General features: G+C 42.4%; 1 pseudogene; it reads left to right on the top strand.

Moving 5' to 3' along the window:
• The first annotated feature begins 21,322 nt into the window (after window positions 1-21,322).
• LOC148017445 (putative pentatricopeptide repeat-containing protein At3g28640 pseudogene) lies at window positions 21,323-21,865 on the top strand (annotated as a pseudogene).
• Window positions 21,866-24,950: the final 3,085 nt, after the last annotated feature.

Here is a 24,950-nt window from a genome sequence, read left to right as displayed (position 1 = left end):
ATGTACATGGGTCAAGGCTTGTCCCCTTCCCTTGCCAAGTTGACTTTCTTACCTTTAGCGAGTCCTTCGGTGGGTTCATTAACCTGTCCTACTCGTTTGGATCCTACTAACACCACTATGCAATCACCTTCTTATATTTAGTAAAGCATTTGGATAAGTTATGTGGTTTCTTTTATTGTTTAGCTTCTGAGGACTTGGATGGTTTCATTCTCTCTTCCTTGAGCCTCTTATGCCTCGAATGGATCAGGAGATCCCCTTTGGTGCTTTTGATCTTAGGTAGTCATAGGATTTTTGGATCACTCTCAAAGCTAACTTCTGACTTAGAGTTGAACTCATAGCCTTCACTAGAAGAAGGAGTTTCCCTTAGTGGTCATAGCTCCAAGACTGATTCCACTCTAAGCACTGGTGTGGTACTACCTAATTAAACTAATTCAACTACCTCATAGTCCACTACGTCCAGGTGCTCTAATGAGGTACGGTCACAATTTACCCTGATAACTTCTCTTTCCACTCTAAAAGCACTAGCCTCTCAAGGTTTAGAGTCCACTCTTATCTACTCAATCACATGTCCATTTGTGTCATACTCTATGGTCTTGAATTCTTTCTCACTTTACTTACCATTGGAATAGCAGTCTTCATACTTATCATCCAAATCCTCATACTCAAAATATTCATCATTCCCATGGTTCCTATTCATAGGACTTTTCTCATCCGCGATGAGGGACTAGTTATACAACAGATTTAGGTCATGCACCGTAGTGAGATAGCATCAAGGTCAACTAGTGAGGTTTTCCAAGTGTCCATCTCTACTCGAACAGCTTCTGTTCTACTAACCAAGAATATCAGGCCACTACCCCAATCCCCTATCATTCGAGCATTTCTTATCCATGGCCTACCTACTAGAATATTGTAGTCCACTTCCTTCATGACTATGAAATTAACCAAGGATCGAATTCTTGCTATCTTTAGAGGCTAGTCTTTTAGCACTCTGAATGGTCTAACTTTTATTCCATTCGCTAGTGTAACATTAAATCATGCAATTTCACTCGTGGATTTTCCCAAGTTCACAAAACTACATGGCTAAGCACACTAACTCCTGCTCCTATATCCACAATTCCTTTCTATGTGGCATCACCTAATGCAACAACAAGTAAGACTACATGCATTTTTGTGCCCTCCCAAAATGCATCCACTTGTAGAGATTTAGACGATGGGTTCATGGTTAAGCTTGCTATATGCATCTCTACATCATGGTCCAGTAAGTTAGTCACTCCTTGTTCGTCAAGTCTTTCTACCCATTGCACTTGCCATAGCATCAGGTTTTTCCTAAGAAATTATCATAATGGTAAGGTTACAGAAGTTGATATCAATGTCGTGAGCAAATTACTAATCTTTTCCTTTTCCTCTAACTCAAGGACTTTTTGATAATGCTCTTGGGCAGTTTGACTATCAGTGGCATCTAGATTTTGCTTGTGTGGTGCTACGTGGGGTGTTGATGTGTCTTGATCTCAAGTGCGTAGGGGAGACTAGTGGACTCATGCTAGAGAGCTCATTAATCTCATCTTCCATGATAGGCTCTCCATCTAACAAGTGCACTTGAGCTTCTTTCACACTCTCTTTGGCTTTATCTATAACTTCTAATTGAGGTTTTGGGTCACCTTGACACTTCCCTTTTCCACTGTCTTAGGAGTAGATGTTTCTCCCTCCTTGTCCATAACATGTTTCCCTTTAGTCACTGTGGTGGCGCTATCAACTTTGAGTGTTATCTTGGCATTTGTCCTCTTCCTTATCCTCCTTTGGCTCTTCTTTCCATTAGATGTTGCATCTAAGTTGCTAGGTCTAGGTAATGAAATACCAGCCCACTTCGTTTGAGCTCAAGTCATGACATTTAGTGGGATTGGTGTGGCTTCATCATCAGGTGTTTTGATGCTAAAGAGTCTCAATTGTACTGATGGCACAATTATCGTACTAGTGGAGTTTTTGTCTAGGGAAATTTGTGTATAATGTGTAACTCCACACTCTAGACAACTCAAGTCAACCTTGTCCTTGTTTGCTTGCTCCTTTTTAGGGCAATGAGATAAAATATGCCCTAGATATTGGTTCTTGGCTCGGGCCCCCTCCTAGACCTCTACCTCTTCCTCTACCTCCTAAATCCATAACTAGCACTGGTCTAAAGTCCATCAATATAGGATTACCCTCCTTGTCATAGGAGACATAGGGGTTCACATATGTTTTGTCCTCGAATGGCTTCTCTACAAATTATATTAGAGCATCACTCAGTGGATGGGTCACTATTGGTCGAGGTGGCCTAGGGTTTCTTGTGGGGTTGATGTCAATCCTAAGGGCAACTGGCTTCAAGTCATTAGATGTTGGTAGATCTAATGGAGCTTCTCTTCCAAAGTTGGGCTCCCTATTCCATGGATATTATGGCTAAGTATACGGTTGTAGGTATGGGAGCCTTCTTGGCAATTAGTAGTGCATTGCACCATGTCCAAATCTACTGCTAGCACAAGGCCGTAATATAGGGTAGGGATGTTCAACTAGAATATGGTTCCCTCCACAATGCACACACTGTACATGGGGTCGTACTACTGGACTTCTTAATATCTCTTGTAGTTTGGCCAAATCTAACTTCAAGTCAACTCTCTCTTAGTTTTGATCTTTTTTTTTTTCTCTTATATTGTGTACTATGGCTTGATCACTCACTAAGTGTTGTGGTTCTCTTGGTGTTCTTAGAGGTGGTGTTCTCGTGTAGTGTGGCTCTTAAGCTTCTCTCTCTCAACAAGTCCTCCACTCATATTGCCTCTTCCAAAACCCTCACTAACACATCCTTTGCAACTTCAATTTACTAGATAAGGCCTTATAGAGTTCTTTGTTTTGGATTTTGTTGATAAACATGGTGGAGACTGCTCTCTCATTGGGTCATTCCATTGCTAGATCCTCTTGAGAGAGTGACATAGTCTTGGATTTCCTCCTTGTCTTTTTGGCTCACATTCATTAGTCTGACAATGAGGTTGTATGAGTATCCACCTTTGGAAAATTTCTGAATGAAGAGATCCTTTAGGCTATTGAATTTGTTGCGCTTAGTGTTGTCTAGGCTAGTAAACCAAGTTTGTCCCTTGTCTCTTAGGTAGAGTCCAAAATCTTGTGCATGCTGAGGAGGGTCCATGAGGCTATTTGTCTCACACACTTGCCTTCAGACTTTAATAAAAGAATAGATTCATAGATTTATGTAGCAAACATTGAGTTTCTATCAATTAACCTGCTCAATGAAGTTGTAAGGATCATTACCTGCTTGGTACTTCTCAAGTTGCTTTGCAACTATAGATATCTTGGTCTGGCTTCTAGCATTTGGTGTAATTCGTAGTCTAGCTAGTAACAAAGTTGCTAGAGCTACTCTGCCTTGCTCTGCAGTAGTGTTGTCTAACGGTTTCTTTGTGAGAAGCTCATTCAATGTAAGATCCACTTCTAATGCTCTCTCCCTATTGGCATTTCCTCCTACTTTGTTTATGTCTACAATGGGGCTAGGACTCGTTGGACCTCATTGAGCTCTATCTCTTGGCAAAGTCTTTGTTGCTCCTGGTTATAGCTGACTATGGGTTGCACAGAAACTCTCCTAGCCTCCTTTCCTCCTCGAGATTAGCTATGATTTCATCTGCAAATCTCCCGTGGTGTGCTATTTTCGTTTGATGATCGTATTGTGATATAAGTTGTTGTATGTTGACTGGAAAATCTCCTAAGTCAACGTCTTTGTTGCTTGTATTTATACTAGCATCTGCCATACTGGTAGCCTCTTGAACCATTAAGGTGTCAATGAGAGTGATTAGGCCAGCTAAGGTCGCATCTCTAATTTTGGTTCATTCCTTTCTTCACTCAGTTATTAGGTAGTTTGAGGCTATTTACTTCTCAGTGTTGGATTTCTTGGTTTATTTCCATGGTCCCCGAGGTTTTGCAAGTCCTAGTGGCGGGTTCATTTCTTATTTTAATTCCCCTTTAGTGTGTTTCTTACTTATTAAATCACTTCACAAGTTTACACTTACACACTTGGATGGTGCAATGTAAGGTGAGTTGTGCACAACCAGGATTTCAACTTTTCTCATACACATAGGTGTCGACAATGCAATGTGCAACCTTCAATGAAATCATTCACACACACACACACACATTTCCAGTCAGTTCCGTATGGTTGCAGTTATTTTAGGTGAGTTGCAATCACACTTGATAGTCAATATTGATCCTCTATGGGGTCCTAATGGGTGGTCTACCCAAGAAGTCAAATAGTGTCTCTATTGGGAAGTAAGCTACAAGTGATTAGCTGTTTTGGTTAATGCTTGGGCTTATCAAGGTAAATTCTGGTGTTGGTCAACTCTATGGTCACACTTGCAGGTCTGGATCCAATTAGGATCACTCGGTAATTAGCTCATAGCCTTTGGTATGTTTGGTAGGTCATCTCGATGGTCCCTAAAAATATGTTCTAATTCAGGTTATCTAAAAATTCAAATATCCGTGTTGTAGATTTTTGTCCATCTAGGTCCCAGACTCGACCATCCAAGTGGTCAACTTGGACTATCTGAGTGGCAAGGTCCGAGACTCGAACAAGGATGCTCATCTCATTCTGAGAGGGTGCATATCTAAGTGGAGAATTCGATCATTCGAGGCAAGAGTTATCCGAGAGGAAAAAAGTAATTCGAGAGTCTAAGGGGCCAGTTAGGGCTTGGACGTTCGAGGCTTGGGGCACCATCCCAATGGTGAAAACACACACCAAACAACAAAAAATGATGACAAATGACTAAATAAATCACAAGTGCACCCAGTGATGATCCTATCCTTATTATTCAATGAGCAAAGGAAGGCTTTGAGCATACTTGGAATCACCGAGAGTGATGATACAATAGATTTTTGATGATGTTTCTCTCTTAACCTACTGCTTTCTCTCTCAAACTCTCACATGCTAAAATGAGCTCTTCCCTCCCTTTCCCTTATTTTAATGCTCTCTCTTTCTTCCCTTATTGTCTATTTTCCTTTTAAGTATTCAAAATCTCTTTTCTTTTCTTTTCTTGCTTCTTGGTTGTTACATAAACTTACCTTTACTTTCTTTTTTATTATTTCCTCAACCTTAATACATCCTATTAATGATAAACACCATACCACTATCTAATAATGTTCCTAAATCTTTCAAAACCTAAACTATCCAGCAAAGGAGATCGAATACATTCCAATTCCCTCACTTCCTACCTATATCAAGTGTTGTTTTGGAGAAAAACTCCTATCTATCACTCAATTTGGAGCGTGCAAGCACTCAAGCTTGAATCCATTGGTCCTGATATAATGGAACCAAAACATCATCACTATCACTAGCAACCGCTGCGACCCTACGAACTGCTTATAAAGTCAAGCGTTTCAAGCTAGTAGCGATGGCTATTTCTCACATAGCCATACACGCTCTCACACAAGGATGTAGTGAGGTTGTCATTGAATCTAATCGTTGTAGTCCTCTTTCGTGAATCCTTCAATGGGTCTACAATTCAAGGCGCTAGCTCAAGCAAGCTTCATCTCCATGCTCCGAGCTTCAACCTCCATAGTCGCACATGCGAGAAAAGGGAAGAGAAGAAGGAGAAGACGAGAAGAGAAGAAGAAGTGCTTCTCCATGGTCCCTCACTCTCACACACTCACACTCTGCCTCTCCCTCTCTCATGCACAAGAAAGAAGCAAGAACAAGAACAAGAAGAGAGCTAGTTTGCACACACACTAAGAATGAGCTTATCCATTAACTTTTTGACTTTTATGCATGCCCTTCTCCCCTTGCGCATCCAACCCATTTCCATGACTGATTGTCTAGCTTTAGTCATCTTTTCCACTTTCTTTCTATTCTTTCATATTCTCATGGCTCCTTTACATGCACCTTTTCATTTACAACTTGGACATGAGGGAGTTTAATGCTCTTTTACAAAGGATTAGAATGTGTTTTATCTCTTGTGTGCCCTATTCTTAATTTTAAAAAATTTTCCATGCTTCTTGGCCTTCTTTTTCCATCGATTGTATTCTTATGCTCCTTCTTAAGCCTTCTTTGCACCTTATGTCTTTCAAAGAGGGTTAAAAACACTCATGTACCACAACTAAACACACATACCTACACTAACTAACAAATATTTGGGTAATGAGTAGGAGAGCACTGTCCTTGCCAAAACTAGGAAGAGGTTATCCTAGCCTACTAAGACAAAACTCACATCCAAATACTAATAGTCTATACATAGAACATAAGATACTATAGTGCAAGCTTTTTCTTCAAAGTTAATAAGTGAGCCCAACCATCATAGCAACCCAAAATCCACTTTTAAATATAAAACATCACCTAAAGACAATCACAAATTGGTATATTGCGATTCCTCCATAGTAGATTTATGTAGTGAGGAATCCAATCTAGGAACCTTAATGAACACAAAATGTAAATGTGCAAAAGGGATATAGATGTCCTACTCGATTCTCATAGAGCAAAATCTAGATAGGAAACCCTAAAAACTCACATAGGCTCACAACAAAGGTAATTTCTGTCTTCCTTTAGTCCATTAATGTAGCGAGGAAAATGTGCATTCTTGTGGACAAATTTCCAAGGTTGCAAAAGGCAAGTATCATCAATGCATTCATTATTATTCTTGCTTAATTTCTCTCACCACCTAATAACATGGCCATCTTCTCTACTTGGGTGCACATTACAAGGCATTATCTAGACATTCGGTACTCTATGCTCCAGATCCTCCAAAACAAATTCCAAGGAAATTAGTTCAAGTGTCTCCTCTACAACAGTTAAGCAAGCCCCCTTATCTACCTTCTATAAAAATGATGTTGGTCCATAGAAGCTCTAAAACATCTTATCAATCCTTGATGAGTGCAATACACTTGAGGAATGAAACCAAAGCACTTCCAAATTGGATTTACCTTGTATTGTCTTTAGCCCTTGAAGCATGGTGTAGGCAGCCCTTAAGCCTCCCACTTATATCGTCATCTATATCATCATGAAAAAAGGCCCTATGTCACTTTTCTTTGCCCTCCGACACTCCCTAACATGTGAACTAAAAACTTGCTAGTATTTGATGGAAAGTTCATTCCTTCACATCCAACTCAGTCTCTATGCAAATGCCTCTAATAAGTGATGCTCCTCCCCTAGACCTTGTATGATGATATTCTCATACTTGGGTCTACAACTATCATTTTGTGATACAATGCTTGCATACATCCCTCCATTGATGACTATTCCTCGTGTTCCTCTTGGATTAGAGGTTGTTTGGGTAACTATGCATGAAGATATGTAAAGACAACTCTATGAGGAGCAATGGCTCAAATATGTAATTGGATCATCAATAAGAGCATGAAGAGGTTATGGAATGGTGATCAATAGAGCAGTAACACTATGACAAACAATGATAATGGCCTAAGAAAGGAGGATTAGAGGCACAAAAAATACTACTCACAATATGATCAATTGTTGCATGCCTTGCATGTTGAGTTATAGATATATGAAGTATGAGCCTGAGTAGAGATGGCAAGGAATACCTCTTAGGGCCATCTAAATTTCAGATGCAAAGAAGAAGAGGAATATGATGGAACTAGAAGGGGACTGTTGATGACCTAAATGATTGGTTGTTGCATTGTCAATATCAAACAATTATGCAAGTGAATAGCAAAGAGATTAATGGTGATACCAAGAAGGATAGTGGTCATATTGAAGACCATTGTGTAGAGGGGTTATTGTGGCAACGCTCCATCATTCTTGGGGAGAGGTGTGAGTCCCTTGCCTTTTCAACCACCATCATTCTCTATGATGAGCATGGAAACCTTGTCCCCTAGAAATTCCAAGTGTTGGCTACTCATCTTGAAGCTGGAACTAAAGAAGGAGCTCAAGATAATAGTCATGTGGTCATAGTCAAGGCTACTGTTATCATAGTGTGACTAAATCATGGCCAATACTAGTTGGTGGATGTGGTTGGGGAGTTGAATCTCATTGATTGATGAAAAGTAGCCCTTGTGCTCAAGATGATAAGACCCAATGTGATCAAAATGAAGAAAGCCAAGTGGCTTGAGGTATGCATCCCTTGGAGAGCTCAAGTGGCACACTTATTGGAACTTGATTGCTCCTTTTTTATTATGCTTGAGGTAGATGCAATTGAGCCAAGAATGAGCTACATATATAGCTTGAGGTGGGTTGAAGATAACACTATTAGCTTGAGGTAAGGTGGGCTGATTAAACCTCAAGGGTAAGGATAAATCTCAAGCTCCTCATCTTTTCATTTTGCAAAATTTGAGCAATTGCGTGGGGCCTCCAATCACCTTCACATGTACCATCACCCTTTCCGCAATCTTAGCATGTCATTATTCATATTCTAGATTCCCGAGATTAGCTTTCCTTTAGTAAAAATGTCACAACTTAGTGCTTGCTATCATGGTTACAAGGTAAAAACTTTGAAATTCCGAAGTTTAAACTATGACGACTTGATATCCCTTTTTATATATCATATTCGATTTTTTGATTATGTAATGTTAATGATTTGGTTTTCTAATTGCAAACGGAGCTCCATTTTCTAGAGCTACTTCCATAACTCCTTTCAAAATTCTAGTACATGTTTGCATGGAAAACGAAATGGGATTTCAAGGATAATATATTTATTTGGTTTGTGTATTACAATTTGTTTGTCATATTGATATTTTTGTCATATAGGTAATTTTACTACTTTGTTAGCAATACATGTATTAAAATTTGTTCTTAATAAAGCTATTATGTGTGCAAATTAGATGTTCTATGAAGTGTGCAAATTAGAAAAAGGTTTATGACATTGCATTTGTGAACCATTGATTACCATTCACTTGGTGTGGAATGTATGTGCATGTGGTGTTTGCAAAACATTTATTAATTGTAGGGCAAACTTTCTTACATGAGAAAATTATTGCAAAAAGAAATATTAACACCACATCATAAAATTTGAGAATCTCTCAACTTTTATTTTTCAGTAAAAGGTAAAGATTTGACCATGTGGCTAAATCTTAATTACTTATTTGAAAGTCCCAGGGCTTGGAAAGACTACCTGTGTATTACCAAAGGTAGACTCCACATTAAAGTAAAGAAACAAGATTTGACCATATGGCCAAATATTAACTATATTAAAGATAGCAAAAAAATATAAAAATTTCTAATTTCTCTAATGTTATATTTATGGGCCAAGATGTACTCAAGAGGAGCACTACCTTGGAAGAGAGGGGAGTCTGATCTCTCATGACAATCAGAATACGCGCTTGGTATTAACATGCACAAGCATGTTGGTTACATGATGGGTGAATAATAATTTATCAACAAAGTTATGTTGTCGGTTACATGATGGGTGGGTGATAATTTATGGACAAAGTTATGTTGTGAATCTAACAGTCGCTAAAACAAACATCCATGCCATGTCGAAAGTGTAGCAATGCGCCACATGTCCTCTAGGCGCAAGGTCAGCAAGCTGCACGGAACCCATGCGGCACCCCTCCTCACTAGAAGAGGCTGCCTTGTATCACATTGGCTCTAATAGTGCTTCCTACTCGTCTCTTGTTGATTAATGTTCAACGAGATACCTACCACCCTCTCTTCTCATGCGTGCTCAAGATTTTTGTGAATATGTATTTAACCAAAATTCAAGATTTTGCCAACGAATGATGCTTTAGCTTATTGGATATACGATTCCTCTGTCTACACACCCGCTACCTGACGAGGGTTTATTTCTAGGGTACGAAGGGTTCATGTTTTTGAATATTGGTTTTATCACTCCATTTCGGCTAACTTTGAATTTTTTTTTCTAAGGAGCGCCAACGATATTGACCGGCGCCTCCCTGTCACCCGTCAAATATGACAAACTTGAGCACAAGTTTATGTTGATTCGCATTTCCTTGTCACTCGTTGAATTCGACAAACTTGAGCTCCTAACGATGCTCAGCATAAAGGCAAAACATCTCTTTACGTCAAGTGCGAATGGATCTAACGAATGAGGACTTACATATCCATGTTGCTTATTTGTTCAAGTGCAATGGTTACAAGGTAAATAGAATATGTAATCTTAAAGTGTAGTGCATTGTCTAAGATACATTTTTTTTGTTTGCAAATAACATGAATCACGATGAACCTTATATGTAGATGCCCCAAAGGAAAGAGAGAAATACTTTATATAAGGACATTCACACTACACAAGTTTTTGTCTTGCCTCAACCTATCCAATAGTACACATGAAAATACAAATCTAAAATTATAAGAAGGATAAAAAGTGATACAAAAACTATTTAAATTCCATTTCCAATTATGGCAATTTGATTATAAAAGCTTTGGATTATGTACAAGATAGCAATTTTTTATTTGAATACTATAATTTTAGCATATTTACAATCTTTGCATCCTCTCTATATCTAAAGTGTCCAAATAGTTAGTGTCATCAATCGAGTACAAATCATCTAAGTCAATGGCACTGGGATGGGGATATGGCATTCCGACTCAAGGTTCTAAATGTGGAGCTGGAGGGTCATACACGCATGTGGTATTGAGAGATTTCAATGAGAAGCGTAGTTGATTAGATTTTCAACAATCTTTGCTCTAAACAGAAGAATGTTATCATCTGTATAAGTTGCTATAAGTGCTCACCCTACATAAAATCATAGAAATGAGACTAAGTATAAAATTATTAAGGCTATGAAAGATTAAATTAATAAAAAGTAAACTTGCATTGTCGTTTTTTGCCCAATTTGTAGATGTTCCAAGAGCATTTTTGCATTGTAACAAACTCTCTATCTGCAGCTATGGCCATCATCGTGCTCCGACACTCTACAAAGAAGCTATCCAACATTTCATAGTCTTGAATCAATGCCTCAACGAAGCCCTTTACTAGCTTTTCCAAATAGTTGTTTTGGTAAAGGAAAACACTACAAGATATAGACCTTATAGTGATGTTTAAAGTGACGAAAATACAAACAACAAAATTTGCCCCCGTCGTCGCAAAAAGCGTCGTTATTGACGACGCCATAGAATCGTCGCTATATACGTCGCTATATACGTCGCAAATGCGATGCATATAGCGACGGTTACAGACAATTTGCGACGCTTATAGCGACGACAATAGCGACGCGTGCAGTAAATTTGCGACGCAAATAGCGACGGTAATAGAGAAAAAAAAATTTGTGGCAGGGCAACAAGCTGCCCTGCCACATATAGCACTGTGTGATGTATGAGAGCCATACAAAATAGTTTCTGCACTGCTGCATACAAAGCGTTTGCAAACAAAAAGAATGTATACTGAAATCATAAAACTGATAGATGAAATAAATACATGATATCGCATAAAATGCGATTGGTACAATCATAAAACAATATCACTAATACATAGAAAATGTCTACATAGATCGGGCGACTAAAAACTAAAGGTATGTGACCTCTAAGGATCCAAGGGCGAGCTACAAATCCTCGTCCCCCAAAAGCTCTTCCCGCTCCAAAGGAGCATCAAACGGATTCTGCAGAAAAAGAAACAACATATCAATCCACCATACAATAATGCATTCAAATATCTCATGGTAACTACGGACAAGAAAGATGAGTGACTTACTGGGCCGCCGCGTCTATACAATCGGTCGATCAATGATCTGAGACCATGCCTCTCTGCATATCGAGTCTCAAGGCCTTGCGGATCGCGATTTGTAATGGAGTGCTGCAAAGAAAACAAAATGCTAACTGTTAGAAACGTGATTGTCAGTACAAAGAATATCTCAAAAAAACAAATAAGCAAAACAAAAGAGAAACTTACAAAGTCCTCCAAATATGTCCTGTGGCCGCCACTCCCAAGATGATGTACCGATCCGGCCTCGATTCGTGCCCTCGCCGCCTCCCGCTACTGACTCCAACGTCCTAGCGAATTTGTAGCCTTCTCCCTCAGTCGGCGCCAATCGTCTGCATCTAACCACTCGGGCTTTGGAGCCCCACTCTTGATTGCCTTGCGTGCGTTGGATCGTCTATGTGACATGTATGCACGCATGCAATCCATCATCCAGCCCGTAGAGAATCTATCCACTGCGGCTAGCACCGGAAACTCCTCGTGCAAGGATGCTACTATGTACTCCTTGCTCCCCTCCGGTATGTTCCTCCAATGATCCAGGACGTTGTGCCGAAAAACTTGTTGGCACAACTCCCTCATGCGAGCCATCACCCTCCTCCCCTCATCATTCATGATGATGGCTCCTGACCTACCATCCACTAGGTATCCATAATCCCTAGGAGTGTGCCGTGTATGGGCCCTCTCCCATCTCCGTCCACGCTCCTGGGCATATCCAGGAGACCCCTGTACATCCGGTGTACCGACGGGGGTACCCTCTCCCGGAGTGCCACTCAAAGGGGTGCCACCAAAGGGAGTGCCACCAAAAGGAGTGCCACCAAAAGGCGTGCCATCTGCCGACGGCTGCGCAAAAGCCGGAGTAACTGGAGTGGACGTCCCCACAGGTGTGACAAATCCTGGAGGTGACCGAGCTCCAGCTAAACGAAGAGACGGAGACACCGCGTCCGTGTGTCCACAGCAGCACCCCCCTGATCCTCCTGTAGTCGCAGTCCCTCCCTCTGGCCCAAGTCGCGAGCATCGAGATCGTCTGCTCGAAGTTGAAGCATCTGATCGCGCTGAAGCCGATCTAGCATAGCGCCCTGACGAAGAACGAGACAGCTCCTGATCTGCCATCTCTCTGAATCTCCCGAGCTGATCTGGAGACATGGGTGCCATCATCTCCTGAAACTCCTCATCCCTCATCCCTCGACTAATCCTGAAAATGTCGATACCTGCACAGATAAAAAATGATGTTAGAATAATCAATTTAAACTATACAAAGCACATTAATATAAATCATTTTTAAAAAATCCCTCTTAAATTGCATATCTTATCTACCTTTATGGAAGATCTAAACAACGAATTGAGTAATACAATTCTCCAAGAATGAAGTATTCTATGGTCCCATGTTAATCTCCTGACACAACTCTGCATACACTGGAAGGTCGATAGACATGTCACCACAAAAGAACGAGTCTGCCTCGTTCTCAAAAAATTCTACGACTTCTGTATTTCCATCATTGTTAGCCGATGCGGGCTCCAAGCTTGTGGTGGCCTCCACCCCTTGTAATTTCGATCCCTCTATTTGCATATTTTCTTCATCTATGCCTGGAACATCGCTTTGATCGTATACTCTCGCACCTCAAGGAGTTGAAGATATAGCATACCACCATCGAGGTTGTCGGGGATTTGGATAGAAGATTACCTGTTCACAAACACTTACAAAGCGGCTTCAAACCATTGTGACATAAACCATGTCGTATTACAATTAGCAAGCAAATGACTAGTTGTACCTGTTCACAATGGGCCGGCAACACAAAGGTGTCGCGCAAATCCATCCATTTTTTTTCAAAATCTATTTCGAGAAATCCAGATGGACCTCGTCGAACTGTTGCGCCAGCTCCTCCAAGTACCACTTTGAACCACTGCACATCGAATATTATCATGGAGAAGCTACGGTAATCCACCGTAATAATACTTTGCAAGTTTCCAAAATACTCCATCTCATCCACAACCGTGTTCGGATCCGTTGCTCGTCACCGGCTCTCTTGCTCAAGCCTTGCCATGACACCACAGTCCATTGTGGAGCGCATTTGGTCAATACGCTCCACCCGAAAATGCCGTCCGCGCGACCACGCTGCACTATATATTTTGTACTGCACATTGAAACACTCAAATTAGATGTAGCAAGCAAATTTAGATACGACACATTCTAAACCCCTCATTACCTTTGGACTACATCCCCTCGAGAACTCCCACTCCTCCATTGAGACCTCTGTCCCTTCGCTGGATGCTGCGGTCAAGGCTCCATGCAACCATTGTGTTGACATAAACCGCGGCATCTCCTCCATGCCTTCGGGATATCGAATCGGTCGGTGACGCGTACTGCGTCGAAATTCAGCTCGCGCTTCCTCTCGATCTTGCCTTGCAATCTGGTACTTGGCGAGCCACGTCTCCATGGAGGCATGGTGCAACATACAAAAGCGATTCACCTTCTCTTCCATTGAGGCATCCATTCTTTTTTCTACCCCATTTTCAACCACCACATCTCTAGTCAGCCTGTCATCGTCCTTCAACGTCCATAGCATTTCATTGTCTGGTTCCACCGTTGGTAGCCATTGTGAGATATGCACTAACGCCTCTGACACCAACCAACCTTCCGCCATGCTACCTTCCGGACGAGATCGTTGTTGCACAAAGCCTTTCAGGGTTTTCATGAAGCACTCCAAGAAGAACATCCATTGCGTATGGACAGGTCCAGCAATCTCCACTTCGTCCATAAGATGCACAAGAAGGTGAACTTGTATCGTGAGCATGCTAGTGGGCAGGTATTTCTCAAAGAGACAGACTGTCTCAACTACTCCCCGCCTTGCGGATTCAATAGAGGACGTCTTAATCTCTTTCTGTGAGATCCATTGCACCAAAGTCGACAACTTGTAAATGGCCCCGCGAATTTCTGGAGTTAGGCATCCCGCGATCGCGATCGGTAGGACAAACTGCCACAAATGAGAAAGCATTAAGAATAATGGTCACTTTTCAAATTTCAAAATGTCCACGCTAATTAAAATCCATTCTATTCACAAACCTGACATATCTTATGCCAATCATGGGATTTTAGCCCAGACATTTGGTCATCTTTAGAAAATGTGGACCTGAGAGAACACATCATACCCGTCGGAGTGCGGATAGACTTGATTACTTGCTTCACAATGCGCTCTTCTTTGGTAGACAAAATCCAGGGAGCGCAAGGAAGCTGCACTCCCCCTTCAGCACTCGACTGCAGCCAAAGCGCCTCCATCTTACCTACCTCCTTTAAATCCATTCGTGACCCTATAGTGTCTCTCTTTCCTGTGATGCAGTCCCATAGCAAGCTGCCCACATTTTTTAAAATATGCATGGGATCCAACAAGTGGTTGACCTGTAAGTGGGTCCAATATGGCAACTCGTAGAAAACTGAGAACCGTCGCATTCCATTTGGATGTGATTCCGGGTTTACCATTTTCAGCTCGTACCAGCTTGCAGCATTCATACGTGCTGGAGGTCGTCCAAGAAAAGCTTCCCTGAGTTCATGATCCTCCGGCAAGAAAGCGGCGTGTCCTTGATATACCATCTTCTTCATGGTTCGTGACCTTCGGGAGTCTAACTGTGGCCCACACAATGGACATACATGATAACCTGAGGTAACGAGACCTGCAAGGCGATCCACGACCTAGTGAATACTTGATTGAATGAAATAAAATATAGATATTACCGGCGAGAACAAAGGTCTGCTCACCTGAGCACTCTCCCAATCTCGGAAAGTCATGCATCGTCCACATGAGAATGGCTCGAACGTTGGCTGACCGCCGACCATCGCGCCTGCTCATATCTTGCACCGTGACCCCCTCCTCCCACAAAATCTTAAGCTCATTGACTAATGGACGAAGATACACGTCCATATTTTTTACTTTGTAGCGGCCCGGGACGAGCAAGCTAAGGATGAGATGTCCTTTCTTCGTAGGAAGCCATGGAGGAATGTTGTAGTTGACAAGCACTATAGGCCACACACTGTAAGAAGTCGAGCGCAGACCGAATGGGTTCACACCATCCATGGCGAGACCGAGCCGAAGATTCCTTGGCTCTCGCGCAAAGCCTGGGAAGGTAGAGTCAATGTGGCTCCATGCGCGTGAATCTACTGAAATTCATTGCACTCCATCCGTGGACCTATTCTGCACATGCCACGTTGTCAAGCTTGCCATGGCACACGTGCGAAACATGTGGTTTATGCGGGGGATGAGCGGAAAGTGTCTGAGGACTTTTTGAGGGATGGTCTGCCCTTGCAAGTCCTGTCAACACCTGTGAGCACCACACTTTGGACATGTCTCCATAGTCTCGTATTCATCTCGAAACAATATGCAGTCGTTGATACATGCATGGATGTTATTGTAGTCCATGCCAAGCTTCCGTAAAACATGTCGTGCATCATCACGAGACTCAGGCATGGTGTTTGCACGTGGCAATATATGATATTTCAATAACCTGAAAAAATCATAAAACACCTTGAAAAATCCATCCATGTTTGATATAATACTGTTTTAAAAAAAAACAATGAAGTCTGTGTGCAAGGTACTTGAATAACTCAGTCACACTCGTATCGCTCCAACCGTATTTTGCTTGCACACTTAAGAGTGCAAGCAATGTCTTCAACCGAGATACTCGGCACCCATCATATAATGGTATGGATGCTTCCTCTCTAAGCGGGTCAGATGTCTCAACATCCATGGGAATCAATGCATCAATCATTGCCTCCATCTCAGGCTCCAAGATTGTAGGCAAGTCGGAAAGGTTGTCTGTCTCCTCTAGCATTGACTGTATAGATGGGCCTTGCGAGTGGTCGATTGGCTCCTGCAATCCATCCATCGCACGTCCACGAACTCTTCTAATTGGCCGCAAAGGGTGTACTCCCCCTTGGGTCGAGACATCACCCCCCTGGATACAAAATTTGCCAACAAGACCCAATCTTATTGTGTATGGTTTTCAATTAGCTTGAGAGTACAATGCATGAAAAATGCTAACTTCAAATTACTGTTTTCTGAAGATCTGCAATCGCCTGATCAATGATCTCAGATTGAAACTTGCCAAATCGTCGTACGTGTTCTATAGACAATCGGCGTTTTCATCTAATTGCCAACTTGCATTGAGAGCAAGGACATGGGACACGTTGATTAAGATACGACTCGCGGTCTTGAACAATAAGACCTTCTTCGTTTGCCATCTTATCTACATTACAGCAAACGAGGCTTAAATGGATAGCTTTATGGAGATGTACGTCAAGTTGCAAGTTGACCATAAACCTTGCATTGTATATAGTAGTCGAGAGATTTTCCGATGTTATATCTCGGCCTTGTATCATGCTCAACGATTTGTTTGTCCCGGTAGATAATTTTTTGTTATATCTCGGCTTTGAGTATAAGTAATCCATTTTAAAATTAATATGCGCCATCTATGAAATTTTATAACTATAATAATAAAATTTATTTCAATCAATTCTACTCATAGTCATAAGACCTGAGAGAAATTATCCTATACTCAATTTAAGGGTTTCTTCTTCTATAACAATAATTTTGGGTTCATTTTGATGAAGTACGTGGCCGTATGCAAAGCACATTGCATACCATTATCAATATGTATATTATCTTAAATTTCCTTCCCCTCCCTCTCCCTCTCTTTCTCTCCCTCTCCCTCTCTTCCTCTCTTTCTCTCACCCTCTCCCTCTCCCTCTCGTTCTCTTTCTCTCCCTCTCTCATTTCCTCCCTCCCCCTCCCTCTCCCTCTCCCTCCCTCTTTCTCCCTCTCCCTCTCCCTCTCCCTCCCTCTTTCTCCCTCTCCCTCTCCCTCCCTCCCTCTCCCTCCCCCTCCCTCTTTCTCTCCCTCTCTCATTTCCTTCCCCTCCCTCTCCCTCTCCCTCTCCCTCTCCCTCTCCCTCTCCCTCTCTTTCTCTTTTTCCCCCTCTCCCTCTCTATCTCTCTTTCTCTCTCATTTCCTAAACAAGCAAAAAATAAAGTGATTTAAACATCCTCCAAGCAAAAGGGAGAGGGAGAGATACAATGCACTCTCCCTCTCTTTCTCTTTCTATCCCTCTCTCATTTCCTTCCCCTTCCTCTCCCTCTCACTCTCTTTCTCTCTCATTTCCTCTCCTAAACAAGCAAAAAATAAAGTGATTCAAACATTAAACAAGCAAAAGGGAGAGGGAGGGAGAGAGAGAATGCACTCTCCCTCCTTCTCCCTCTCTTTCTCTTTCTCTCCCTCTCCTATTTCCTCCCCCTCCCTCTCCCTCTCCCTCTCCCTCTCCCTCTATTTCTCTTTCTCTTTCTTTCTCTTTCTCTTTCTTTCCCTCTCCCTCTCCCTCTCCCTCTCTTTCTCTCTTACTCTCTTGTTTCCTCTCCTAGACAAGCAAAAAACAAAGTAATTTAAACATTAAACAAGCAAAAGGGAGAGAGAGAGAGAGAATGCACTCTTTCTCTCCCTCTCCCTCTCCCTCTCCCTCTCCCTCTCTTTCTCTCCCTCTCCCTCTCCTTCTCTTTCATTTCCTCTCCTAAACAAACAAAAGAGAACGATTTAAACCTTCAACAAGTAAAAGAAAGAGAGAGGGAGACTCACCAATGAGATATGGCGAGCGTGGGCGGCTTCTCTTTGCAACGAGGGCTCCTCCTCTCCTTCGCGAACAACGGCGGTGGCGGTGGCAGCGGCGGCGGCGGCGGCGGCAGCAAGTCTCTTCCTCTTCTTCTCTCACAAAGCCTTGGCTCTCTCCCTCGCTCTCTCCCTCGCTCTTGCTCTCCCTTTCCCTCTCATGGAATTTATTGCTTCACATTATCATAGTATCCTTCAGTTGTGTTGGCTAGAAAGCATCTTTGTATGGGAATATCATAAACAATCAGGCTCGAATGAGATCTACAAGGCAAGGAGGACAATAAAGTTTGGCAATTAAAGAAATACTTGAGATAACTAAAAAAAACATACCAAAAAGGCCTTATCTTTCATGGTATACCATAACCAGATGTTGTACAAGATCCAAATTGCAATCTCAGTACCATGGATACACGTCCAGTACAATATTCTCTCCTAAGTCAAAATTGTCAATAGCGTGTCATAGAACCTTCTCTTAAACATCAGAGGAGGAAAGGTTTACAAGAATTAAGCTACAAAAGCAAATAAATAGTAAGATTTAGGCCATATGCATATGAGAAAAACATGTAAAATTTTCAAAGTTTCATAGCACCTTAAGACTGTGATCATTATACGATCATTGACCTCCTTTTAAAGGTGTGAGAGGACTCGAATATCCTCCTCACTAAAGCATATGGCATTGAGCTGTTGTGTTGATGTGGCCTTCTTAGAGGTAGCACAACATCAAAAAATGGTCCCAACATCTCAAACACCTCATGATTGTCTTCATGCATGGTAATATGCCTCTCTCTTTTCTGCACAGTCTCTCCCTCAGTATCTACTACCTACCTAGACTCTACCTCCCTAACCTCCATCTCATGGGCCTCCCTTTCTTCTTGGGCAATCTCATGGTTATTTAGCCTTATGTTGTGGGAATGCGAGGGCATGACATAAATTAGCTTTCCTTGCTCTTTTTGAGGGGAGGGATCTCTAAAATTCCCTTCATCTTCTTGTCTGTAATGCCTTGTGGGACTAGAAACTTGTAGTATCTAAACCTGAATAACCTTAGGGATGTGAAGTCCCTAGGCATCACTATCACCCTATGGGCATGAGCTACCATAATCTAGGAATCCTGAAAATTTTCTACCATAAAGCTCGACATCTTCATGTAGGAAATCCAGTGCTAAGGCATGCCATCAGAAGACTAGGTTATTTGTTTCGCATATATCTTTAACAATCCTGGTAAATGGCATCTTTGTAATTGCATGCTCATGGCGATTCATGATCCTCCTTAGCTCTTTAAGGACTGAGGTATGCTATTGGTACTGCTTACGATGAGCTATGGTTTGCAAGGGGATCATCCTCTTCCCGAATTCGAATCCCTACTGCAAGCTTGGGCTAGGGGCCAATGTATCATCCTGCACATTCTATCCAGAAGAGGATGCTCCCTACTATGCAATGTATGGGTCTTTGGATGATGCTACCCTTGTTGTCTACTTTGTTCTAGCCATGTCTACGAAAGAGTACAAATATAGTATTAGAACTCCTAATGAGAAAAGGGCAAAAAAAAAAGGAGAAATGGGATAAAAGAGATTGAACCCACACAACATGAGGGAGGGGGTCCCAAAATTAGGAGGCCCCCCCTTGCATTGTGCAGGGATAGAGAAACTATAGAACATAAGGGGGGGGGAGAGGGGCAAGAGGACCCAAAATTAGGAGCCCCCCTTGCTTTGTGCAAGGCTGGAGGAAATTGCACAATGCAAGGGTGGGGGGTTGCAACATTACGAGGCCCCCACCCTTGCATTGTGTAGTTCCCCGACCACAGGGGTCACAACATTAGGAGGGCCCCCCTCACATTGTGCAACTCCCAATAGAGTGGAGGAGGACTGCACAATGTGAGGGCAAGGGATTGTAGGATTGGGAGGGGCCCCCCTTGCGTTGTATAGCTCCCGTTGGGGGGATGGTACAATGTGAGGGGAGTAGGTTGAGATTTTTTCACATCCCCCCATATTGTGCAGGACCTAGGCTAGCACAACACAAGGCAAGGGTGCTCTTTCATCTCATTACAGCAATATCCCATTGTGTGAGCATTGCGTGAAGAGAGATTTACCGCCATAGATGAGCGCCAAGAGCTATAGAGGTTCAAGAGGCTTGCAACGTGCATAGTGAAAAATCAATCGACTATCAAATTTTGTGCTATATATAATGCTTACATGTATTGATGAAACTCGATACCACATCAGTAAGAATACATACCCACACATGTGCGAATTAAAGGCATATGCCACGTGTCCACCCTTGATGATCCTTTTGCATGTGAAGAAATGAGTGAGGCACCATGTGTCCACCATCGAGGATCCTCGTATGTGCCATAGTGAATACGCAAGTAGTCACCACGTGTGCAATACCCGAGGCTATAAGGAGCCAAGCCAAGAGCAGACTTGTCCCCTATTTTTGTGCTAAGGTATGTTCTCACTCTCTATCATAAGATGAGGCCCTCGTTGCACCCCTCTTTGGACTTCTATTGTTTTGGTATAGTAGCTTGCATCCCCCCTCCCCCTTTCCTGAGCATTGGAACCACACAATGCGAGGAGGGGGGTTTTAAAATCTCAAGTTCCCCCCCTCCACCCCCCCCCCCCCCCCCCCGTGTTGTGCAATCCCCCCTCCCAAAACAACCACCAAGGACTAGCATAATGCGAAGGGAGGGCCTTGAGATTTTAAAACCCCTCCCCTTGCATTGTGTAGTTGCCCATCCCAAAACAACCACCAAGGACCAGCACAATGTGAGGGGATGGCCTCGAGATGTTAAACCCCCCTCCCCTCGTTGTCGTATTGCTGCGCATTCGAGGTGTGAAAACCACCCAAAAGTTGTGCGTGTGATTTGATACTTTGTACATACTTAGTTGTTATGTTTGCTCTTTCATTCTATGCTGAAGACCGGATAAAAACAGGGAGTTTTGGTAGACTGGTAACTCGAGATGCAATCTCATGGGCTACACTTATTTCAAGATATGTCGATTATGGGCTTTGTGAGGAAGTACTAAACTAATTCCAAGAGATGCAAGTCGAAGTACATTGGTGGATATGTATGGCAAATGTGGCTTGCTTGTAAAAGCACAATATGTGTTTGACAAGCTTCCTTTCCGGAATGTGGTCTCTTGGAGTGCACTAATTGAAGGTTATACACAACACGGGCATGGTGAAGAAGCACTGAAGCGTTTTGAGTGGATGAAACTTGATGGGGTATCTCCAAATGCAGTAACCTTTCGTTGCATTTTGAAAGCTTGTGGCAGCATAGGAGCCACAGAAAAGGTTGGGAAAATTCATACTGAGATTGCTATGAAGGGGTTGCTAGAAAAAGATGTGGCTGTTGGCACGGCATTGGTTGATGTATATGTCAAATGTGGCTTGCTTCTAAGAGCACAAGATGTGTTTGACAAGCTTCCACTTCGTAATGTAGTGTTGTGGAGTGTATTAATTGCAGGCTATAGCCAATATGGACATGGTAGCCAAGCACTTAAATGTTTTGAGCGAATGCAACTGGAGGGTGTCTCTCCAGACGGTGTCACCTTTGTTAGCATCTTGAAAGCTTGTGCTATCATAGGAGCTAAAGAAAAGGGCCACTAATCCTGTCGAAAGGGAAAGAAAAGGGTGGCTAAAAACAAGGGAGGGAAAAAGCAGATTTAAAAAAAGCAGGGAAGATTCGACAGATTACGAAAAGGAAGGAAGGCGATGCTAATTGGGGGAGAAGGGAAGGAAACGTAGGGAAACAGGCATTCGGGGATCTATGAGGGGAAAAAAGGAGAGCTGGTTTGCAGATCGGTCAGTGTTAGTGAGGTGGAGGCATTATATGAGTTGTTTAAAAAGATTAGTAGTGCTGGAGATGATGATGGTGTAATAAATCAGGAGAAATTTCAATTAGCTCTGTTCAAAACTGGGAAAAAGAAGAGAGCTTTTTCAATCTAGAGGATCAACGACTCGGCTGCTCCACTGGGGAAGAGGGGGCAGAAAAGCTAATCTGGGGGGAGAAGGTGCGTGCTCAAGGTGTTGCGACTGGATGGTAATGGCGCCTTCACGAGTCTCAACTCAGACGGGGGCTCAGATATCAGTCAAGCAATTCTCCCCTCCATCGCTTCCTTTAGCCAGTATGTGGAGGTGATCGGCGTTGCAGACAGCGGTTGCTCTCTTAGGGCCGAAATTTGCACCGACTTTGGTGACAACTTTGAGTTCTCTACATACAATCAGCTTGTTCAAATGGCGAATGCAGAACACCAGCCTCTTTTCATATAAACCGAAAGAAAAACCGTCGAACTTACTGGAGTTTCTGACTTCTTGCACCATGATGTTTTCTTCCATGAAGGTTTTAGAAACACGGAAAATCTGCTTTTCTAGTACAGAATGATGTCATCCATACCGCGAAGGGCCATGTGTTTGTATAAGCGACTGATCTATGGCTCCTAACTCAAACAGCTAAAGATTGGTTTTGCTAATTCTCTTGGGAAGCAATTGTTCTGAGCATGCACAGTGCTTCTCTAATTGGGATTTTGTAGCAGGAACTCCCGATGCCACACTTTTGAGACATTGAAGAAGACTAATCCAGATGCTGTGAGTAGTATTCAATAAGTGTTTGGTGCAACAGCAAGAGTAACAGTGGAGAATATAGGTACTGGAAGTTCCTCTGTCTTACAGAAGCTTCTAGCAGTGGCTTCGATGATCCAATTGTGTCCGCTTCCACAACAGTGGGACTGATCTTGGTATAATTGGTTGGGGTGTGAAAAGAGCTACACCTGAATGCATGTCAAGTGCTGCAAATGAAAATAATGTCTTAAAGAAGCGCTCTTTGGATAACACGAAGACAGGAGGTGGCAGACAAAGGTGCTGAATGAGAAAGGTGATCAACATCGGCATGTGCGATTTGTATTATGGATGATCGATGGCATCTGCAGCAAACCATGAAGGAAACTACCTTAATGTTTAATGAGAACTTTGTGAAGAAGCAGATGAGGTTGATTAGCTCTTTATGACCTTAATTCCTTCTCCAAATATAACTACTTTGCCTTCCATTCTTTTTCCTATGCTTAGAAGAGGTAGAACTGCCCTTTCTTATAAGCAAAGAGTCTTGAATATCTTTGGGAGAGACAAGCTACCTATTGTTCCAAAGGATATGATGAAAACCAAGTGAAGCTTCATAGGGATTCACACTACATGAAAATTTTGTTGACATGAGTTTTTGTCAAGCCATTTATTGGAAATGCTCCTAATCAGATGTAGCTGATTATATGTCCCATATTATCTGAAATTGAGCTTTCAAATTGAATATAATCTTGTTAGATTGATCTTCTATCTTGAAATTTCTCAAGGACCTCTGTGGTTGCGACTTTGCTTTCGAAACCCTTCGACATCTTTGGTGAACCCGACGTGAAAGCATCGCAGAAATTTCAAGATGGGAGATACTTCAGCTTCTATTTCAGCCTCTTCTACAATTCCAGCTGCCTCTACTTCAGCTCCGTCAATGACTGCTGTGTCAAGTACTTCAACAGAGGATCTAAAGCAGATTTTGCAGAATATGTCCATGTATATGCAGCTCCAAAATCAGCAGACACAACTGTATATGCAGCAGCAGCAACAATTGCATCAACAGCAGTTGTCTCAACAAAGGCAACTCTATTCGGAGCAGGAGAATGCAAACAGCGCGACTAAGGCTATTGAAGCAGTTGAGAATGAGAAGAAGCTATTTGACGGGCGTAATGTTTCAGCATATTTGAAGACATATGAGATCAAGATGGGGTTTTTTGGAGTTCCAGCTGGACTTATGAGTAAGTACTTCCTTCATCTTGTCACACCCGCTTTGAGGACAAAAGTGACTAATCTTTTTATTCAAAATACACATTGGCAAGATTTTAAGAAGGCCCTGAAAGAAGAATACTTCCTTGAGGACTTTGGTATGGCTACTCGGCGGTCATTCCGAGAGTGGGTCTACATGCCAAACAAAGGTCTAGCTGCTTCGGAGTTGATTCGAGAATTTGAGGAGAGGTATAGTCAGCTTGATGCCATTGAACAAAGAGCATTGGATGTTGAAAAAGTTGAGCTTTTCTTGCAAGCTGCTAATCCTGCTCTGCACGAAGCCTATGGGTCTTAAAACTGATTGGCAGGATGCTCAGGATGCAGTCTCGACTTTGACCAAGAGGAGGATATGGAAGACTCACCTACAGAATGGTTCCATGACAACTACACCATCATCAACTCCTATGCCTACTTCTATCCCTGTTATTTCTTCTCCTCCTCAGCCAGTTTCTTGGCCTATGCCAGTGCCTACTGTTTCCACTCCACCTATTCCTCCTGTTCCACGACCGATGCCTACACCTTCTGCTCCAAAACCATCCATTCCATCTGTGCCCACTTCTCTTGATGACATAATCAAAGGCATAACAGATTTGACACTAGAGTTAGTCAAAGTGGAGTTGGTGGGAAAGTTGAAAGAGCAGTTTGTTTCGACTGCGCCTACTACTTCTTCTAGTGCTCCTACTGCACCTAGGAGTGCTCCTAGTGCACCTAGGAGAGATCGGAGATGTATTTGGTGCGATAGTACGGACCATCAGCATTGCAGGGATTGTGAATCTTTTCAAGATGCAAGGAGGAAGAATTTGGTATATTGGGGGCAAGATGGTAAGATTTGGTTGACTGAGACAGGAGCTCCACTTGCTACCAACTT

Source organism: Lygodium microphyllum, chromosome 22 (genome assembly GCF_053477565.2).
Source record: "Lygodium microphyllum isolate KBCC chromosome 22, Lygodium_microphyllum_v1.1.10, whole genome shotgun sequence".
Lineage (NCBI taxonomy): Eukaryota > Viridiplantae > Streptophyta > Polypodiopsida > Schizaeales > Lygodiaceae > Lygodium > Lygodium microphyllum.
The sequence above is the reverse complement of the archived record's forward strand: the minus strand, read 5'-3'. Positions and strand labels throughout refer to the sequence as shown.